The sequence below is a fragment of the Delphinus delphis genome, chromosome 2 (genome assembly GCF_949987515.2).
Source record: "Delphinus delphis chromosome 2, mDelDel1.2, whole genome shotgun sequence".
In the NCBI taxonomy this organism is placed as follows: domain Eukaryota; kingdom Metazoa; phylum Chordata; class Mammalia; order Artiodactyla; family Delphinidae; genus Delphinus; species Delphinus delphis.
This window is the reverse complement of record NC_082684.1, coordinates 140,421,869-140,427,868: the sequence shown is the minus strand read 5'-3', so window position 1 is coordinate 140,427,868 and position 6,000 is coordinate 140,421,869. Positions and strand designations below refer to the sequence as shown.

Sequence of the window (6,000 nt, the reverse complement as noted above, 5' to 3'; positions counted from 1 at the left end):
TTCTGCCTCTCTCCACACATCGTAGTTTTTAAAAATGGGATCATATAATACACAGTGTTTTGTGATTTGTCTCCTCGCTTCCTAAACTTCAAATGGTTTCAGGTCATCCTACATTTCCTAAGGGCTGTGTAACTGTAAGGTATACAATTGACTTTAAGGGCACAGTAGGCAGAAGAACTTTCTTCTTATGAACTTAAAAGAATATGCCCCTCATCCCTAAAGCCGTTCTCTAAATCCCTAAATGACCTCTGACCAGCTGAGTTTCGGTGTCGGCGTGTGCGACATTTACAGAGAGGGACAATCCCGCTTCGGGTTCCCGCCGACAGAGTCGCAGTAGAACCCCAGAGCCCACCAGGGTCTTCCCGTCGGAACCGCACCTCGCTTCCTCCAGCGGCGGGCCAGCGGTCAGGAGAAGCGCTCTGCGGACCTAGGGGCCCCATTGCCCAAGACGGTGCATCCCCTCCCCCCCTTGCATGGCGGAGCCCGAGTTCTGCGATAGCTCGTCCGGCGCGTCGCCTTGCCTCGCGGACCCTCTCACCACCGGACAGCAGGCTAGAGACCCAGGAGGGGCCCGCGGGAGCTCGTGCCGGCCCAGTCCGGCTGCCGCGCTGCACCATCGCCGGACCGGAGCCGCGCGGGGCCGCGCCGTCCCCGAGTGATGACGCGCTTCCTGCCCTCCCGGCGCGCCCGGGCCGTGCGCTCGCGCTCGCCCTCGGCTCTTGTTCCGCGCCTGGAGCCAGCGGCGGCGGCAGCGGCTGAGGCGGCTGAGGGAGCGGAGCGGTCGCCGGGCGCGCGGGGGGTCGCCGGCTGCACTCCGGTGCAGGCGCTCTGCAGTGAGACAGTAAATGCATCCGCCGGTAAGGCTCACGACTCAGTCGGGTTTTCCTCTTCCTCCAGCTGCATGCACGTTGCATGAATTTCTCGTGTCTTTTCCCTCCCCTCTACAGAAGGAAAATGTGGGTGGTTTTCCCCTTCCTTTTGCATCTCTTGAGTGATGCAAAAAACCCCGCAAAGCTCCCAGATTTGATGTTCTAGGAGGGCTATTTGCAGAAAATAAAAATAAAATTAAATTAATGCACCTGTCTATCGCACATGTATGTTTCACTGCACTGGACCCGGGCGCCGCGGTTTGCAAACAGCCGCGCAGCCGGCGCCCGAGAGCGGATTCCTAGCGGTGGGCAGCCGGTCCCCTGCGGGGCTCCCGCTGGGTTTCCGGTAACTGGGCTTTGAAAAGCGGCCCCGCCTGCATGGAGTGTCCCCTCCGCCCCGGCCGGGTCCCCGCGCCAGGAGAGTTGGCGCAGGCGGAGCGGCTTCATTCCAGCACTGGTCGCCCCGACTCCAGCGCCACTTTGCAAACAAGTCTCCGGCCGGGCTCCAGGCAAAGACAGCCGGCCGGTGCGGAGCTCCTTTGCCAGTCCCGGACTCTCAGACCTGCAGATTCCACGATTCCCTTTTACTTGGCAATCTCGCCACTAGCAAACTGCTGGCCGCTGAGGGACCTAGAGCTAGGGGAGGATTGGGATTCAGTGCCGTTGGCCTCGCGCTGGACCAGGGGCGCCCTCTCCTTTCTCGGCCCCAGGAGCTGAAATTTCGCGCCCACCGGGAGCCGGGGGTCCTGGAGACGGGCATTTCGGGATTCCCTGAGGGGACCGAGGAGCGACGTTCGAGGGCGCCATATTTTCAGTGGGTCTTGGCTACGGAGGGGAGGGGGCGAACAGTTGGTGGGCCCGGGGGAGAGCGCGGCGCCCCCGCTGGAGAGGCTGGAGCGGTTTTCTCTCGGAAAGTTTGCGCGCCCAGGCCGGCACTGAGGCGGCCCCGCAGGGCGCGCACCGCGCCTGTCCCCGCAAGGGCGCGCGGACTGCAGCGCGTCGCCAGGCCGGCCCGCCGGGGTTGAGGGCCGAGAGCCGCCGTCTGGGACTGCACGCTCGGCTCGCCTCCTTCCCCGGTCCAGCCGAGACGCGGCGGTCGGGCCCCGAGGCGCAAGAAACACGCCCCTCTTCTGCCGCCGCGGCTGCCTGGACGCTCCGCGGGAGCCGTGCGCTTGGCCGCGTCCCCCGGCCGGGCACCGGTGCGGAGCGTTTTGCCGGCGCCGGGATCCGCCTGGGCGCTCCGCAGAACGCGGGATCTCACTCCCCGCGGAGAAGAGGCGCCCGGTTTTCGCGTCGGGGCCGACGGCCTGGCTTGCGGGGGTTCCGGGGCGGAACACCAGTCCGAGCCTCCTCTCGCCTCCCTGGCTGCGGCCGCAGCGCGAGCGGCTGCGTGCTAGTCCCTCGCCGCGGTGCCAGCTCGTGGGGCGAGGTTAAGGGGGGGGGGGTTCCAGAAGTTAGGGCTTCAGGTGACGCGTGGGGAAACTTGGATTTTTGCTGCCCGTGAAGAGCCCAGGTGACCTGGGGAAAGGAGATTGATTCACAGTCCCTGTCTCGTGGTGAAAACTAACCTCTGGCAATTTCCAGACGGTGAGAGAGGAATGAGCTGAAGTGTTGGCGTTGTGCAAGACACAGTTAAAGACAGGAGAGTAGGGGTGATGTTCCGGAGAATTGTACCCCCCCAAATGTAATAAATTACAAGCAGCCTGGTGCTCTTAGTACCATTTACTTTGGCTTCTGATAGTACCCGGGGTGCTGAGTTGTGGCATTCTTCAGGTTGCGCGCTATCCTCCCTCCTCCAGAGCTTGGAGTTGGCGACTCCTCAGGAGTGGACACTGGGGAATCTACTTTTGAAATAGATTGTAATCTCTGCTTTGCGAAGGGTCAGGGGAAGGGCGTATTGGCTGACCTATAGTTCGCTGGCAGGAACGTGCCAGCCGTTCTCCTTGGCGAGAGAAATGATGCCATACTATTGAGGTCATGTCAGCACTTTGGGGTTTTGTCATTGGAGAGGCTTCAGGGGATCACAGAGGGGATGTAGGGGATGGGGGGAGGCTTTCATCTCGGAGATGCGCCCTTTGTTGTCAGGGATTAGGCTGCTCTTGCGTCTGTCCACTTCGATAAATGCCTCTAGTGGGAATGTCAGCCATTGGGTTTCCAAGATTTTATCTTCCTTGTTGGCTGATTTGGGTTATCCATGCAAAAACCCTGGAGGTGCGGTGGTGTGACAAGACAAATGGCCTTGAGAGAGGAGGGATACCTGCACGAATGCTAATTTTGTTTTCACTGAGCCCTAGAATTGTGGAGAACACCCTGAGCCTAAGATACATTTATCTGGAATTAGCATAATTAATTTAGGAGAGAATCAAATCAGTTGCTGAAAGCCTCCATCCCTTTTGTAAAGTTCCCAGTCTTAGAAGTGGTACCTTGAATCCCAGAAACACAGGGCTCCTCAGATCGGGGAAGTCACTGGTTTCTCTCTGCCTTTGTACCCACTCAGGTCATCAAGGAGATACTAGAGAGTTATTAGAGTTTCTGTTTTTGGCATTGATGTTGTGCTTCTACCTCCAAAGGGAAGGTGCACTTTTAAAATGATCCTGTTCAATTAGTTATTGGGGAAATTCTTTCTAGGCAAAGGTTTATTTATATGGGTCTTGAACTCACTTACTGTTAAATCTACTTGTTCAGGGTTTTTCAAACACTGTTCCCTAGAGTATTTTTAAGCAAAGTCAGGTTTTAGAAATAGGGGTATGTATGTGTGTGTGTGTGTGTGTTATTTTTTGCTTTAGCCCAGTTTCTTTTATAGCTCAAAATTATACTGATTCCCCCATTCCTCCACTCCTGGCTCCCAGCAGATCATTTGTTCCTAAGAACAGTTAAGGATGGTTACAGGTGATGAACAATTTAAATCTTTACCAACTATGCTCAGGAAAAACGAAAATCTAAAGATGTATTTATTCATCTTAGGATTGTGCTTTATATATATGTGTCACATTTTTGTGCATGTGCTAAACATTACATAATAAAAATCTTAAAGGAGTTTTCTCAATAATGCTAAAATAAGAGATTTAAAAAAGAGAAGTTTTATTACAAACCCTTCAGTTTTCATTCCCAAGTATACTACCTCAATATTTATTTATTTTTTTTTATGCCTCTCTTAACAAAGTGTTATAAATTGTGCTTTGTTGCCTGTTGCCAGATTCTTATTATAACCTCATGGCTTGATCAAAGTTCCTGCAATTTTTTTCCTATTAAGAAGGTTTTGTAACTTCAGGAGGTGAGAAAATGCCTATTCATTTTGGAGAGTTGCCTGTCAAGTTACCAGGCTGTGTGTGTGTGTGTTGTAGTGTGTGTGGCATGCCTGACTCTTGGGACAGTATCTAAAACTTGTGTTCTGTGACATTACTACTCCAGAACTTTTGAGTTATAATGTTTTCTTGGAGATTTGGGGTGGTGTTTAGCCAATACAGGAAATACTAAAAAAGAGTTAAATAATTCAAAGTTATTTTTATGGATACAAAAAAAAATTAAAGCCAAGAAGGAAAACTTAATAAGCAGGACCAGAATTACAGCTTACCATACCCAACTGGTGCCTTTTTAATTACAGTACTTTCCCCCAGAAGTTTTTAATCCTATTACTTTTATATTTAATAAGGAGACTAGTTAAGACATAAGCCAAACAGAACTATTGCAAATAATGGGGATAAATGCTGGGTATAACCAGATGTTTTGCCTAAAGTTAAAAGAGTTAAGGAATCTGAACTCTGTCAAACCCCCCTGCAGGCCCTCCTCACTCCCCTTCCCCAATAAGCAGGAGATTTTGAAAGGCTAGAAAATCTTGGATGGCGTTGGAGACAAAAAACAAGAAAAGAACAAAATGTTTAAGGTAGGCTTCTCCTGTCCATTGACCAAATGAACAGCCTGTGGCTTAGTGGCAGGTGTCGCTTGGTTTCGAGAGCCTTTGTTTATGTACCACCCAGAGCTATGAATTAAGACTGGGCTCTTTTGCCACCCGTTTCAAGGTGCATTGTCAGAGTCAGTGCCAGGACCATGGTTTTGTTTCTCCCTTAACCAACAATTTAATTTCAGCCAAAGTGATGCTGTTCTGAATATGCAGAACAAGTAGTGAATATTTGTGTTTCTTTTTTACTCTTTTAGCTGCACTCTTAACAAACAGAATTCTCTAAGCCTGCTATTCACTTATTCAGAAATTGTTTTTGAGGGCTTACCATGTACTTCAAGCTAAGAAATCATCCCCTGGCCTCACCCCACATACTGAGTTCCTAGAGGGTGATATTCTTTTATACTTGACACATCTCATAGATTCCGGGGCGAGAGGGGATTAGTGTGAGATTAAACAGTACTTGAACAGTCCAGCATGATCAAAGATATACAAAGGATGTGAACAGGCAATTCCTGAGATAAGAGGTACAAATGATCATAAACATGTGAAAAGATCCTCAACGTACATAATGGTCAGGGAAATGCAAATTAAAAAACAAAGAGATATTAGTTTTCTGTTCAATTAATTCATGTTGTAAAGATTGGTAACATCCTCCATTAGGGGGGTTGGGGGCAACCCTCAGACTCTTGTGGGGAGTATGAACTGGTGCAGCCTTTAGGGAAAGCAGACAGTTTTGGTGAAAATTTGGAACGTGTATGCCATATGAACCAGCAGTTGCATATTTGGAATCCTTTCTTACAGAAGTAAAAACATCAGCATGTAGGGATCTGTGTGTGAGGATGTTTCTTGCAGGATTACTACGGTAAATAAACTAGAAACACCATGAGTGTCCATCAGTAGGATGGATAAAATAGGGTACAGCTAGTATGGATTGTTTTGTGAAGGATGTCTGTGATACATTACATGTAAATAAAATCGAGTTGCTGAGTATCATATGTATCAAGAGTATGACCCTATTTCCGATTTAAAAAAGAAGCCCTAGTAGGTGTATGACCTTGGAGAAAGATACGGAAGGATACATAAAATTTAATATTGTTTAAAATTAGCATTGGGGCAGAGGGGTGGTTAACTTGCCCCTTATACACCTTGAATGGTTTACTGGCTCAGACTTGCAGGCTTTTCTGTATGAAAACTCTTTAAAGTGTTATTTGGTTAATGAATAGGAAATTT

At 50.0% G+C, this 6,000-nt stretch overlaps 1 protein-coding gene across 1 annotated transcript in view; it reads left to right on the top strand.

The window, feature by feature from the left end:
• Nucleotides 1-690: 690 nt before the first annotated feature.
• The window catches only part of TLN2 (talin 2), a 450,837-nt gene continuing 445,527 nt past the window's right edge, over nt 691-6,000 (top strand). The window contains exon 1 of the mRNA XM_060005857.1: nt 691-857. The gene's annotated coding sequence lies outside the window, so the exon portion shown is untranslated. The remainder of the gene's footprint in view (nt 858-6,000) is intronic.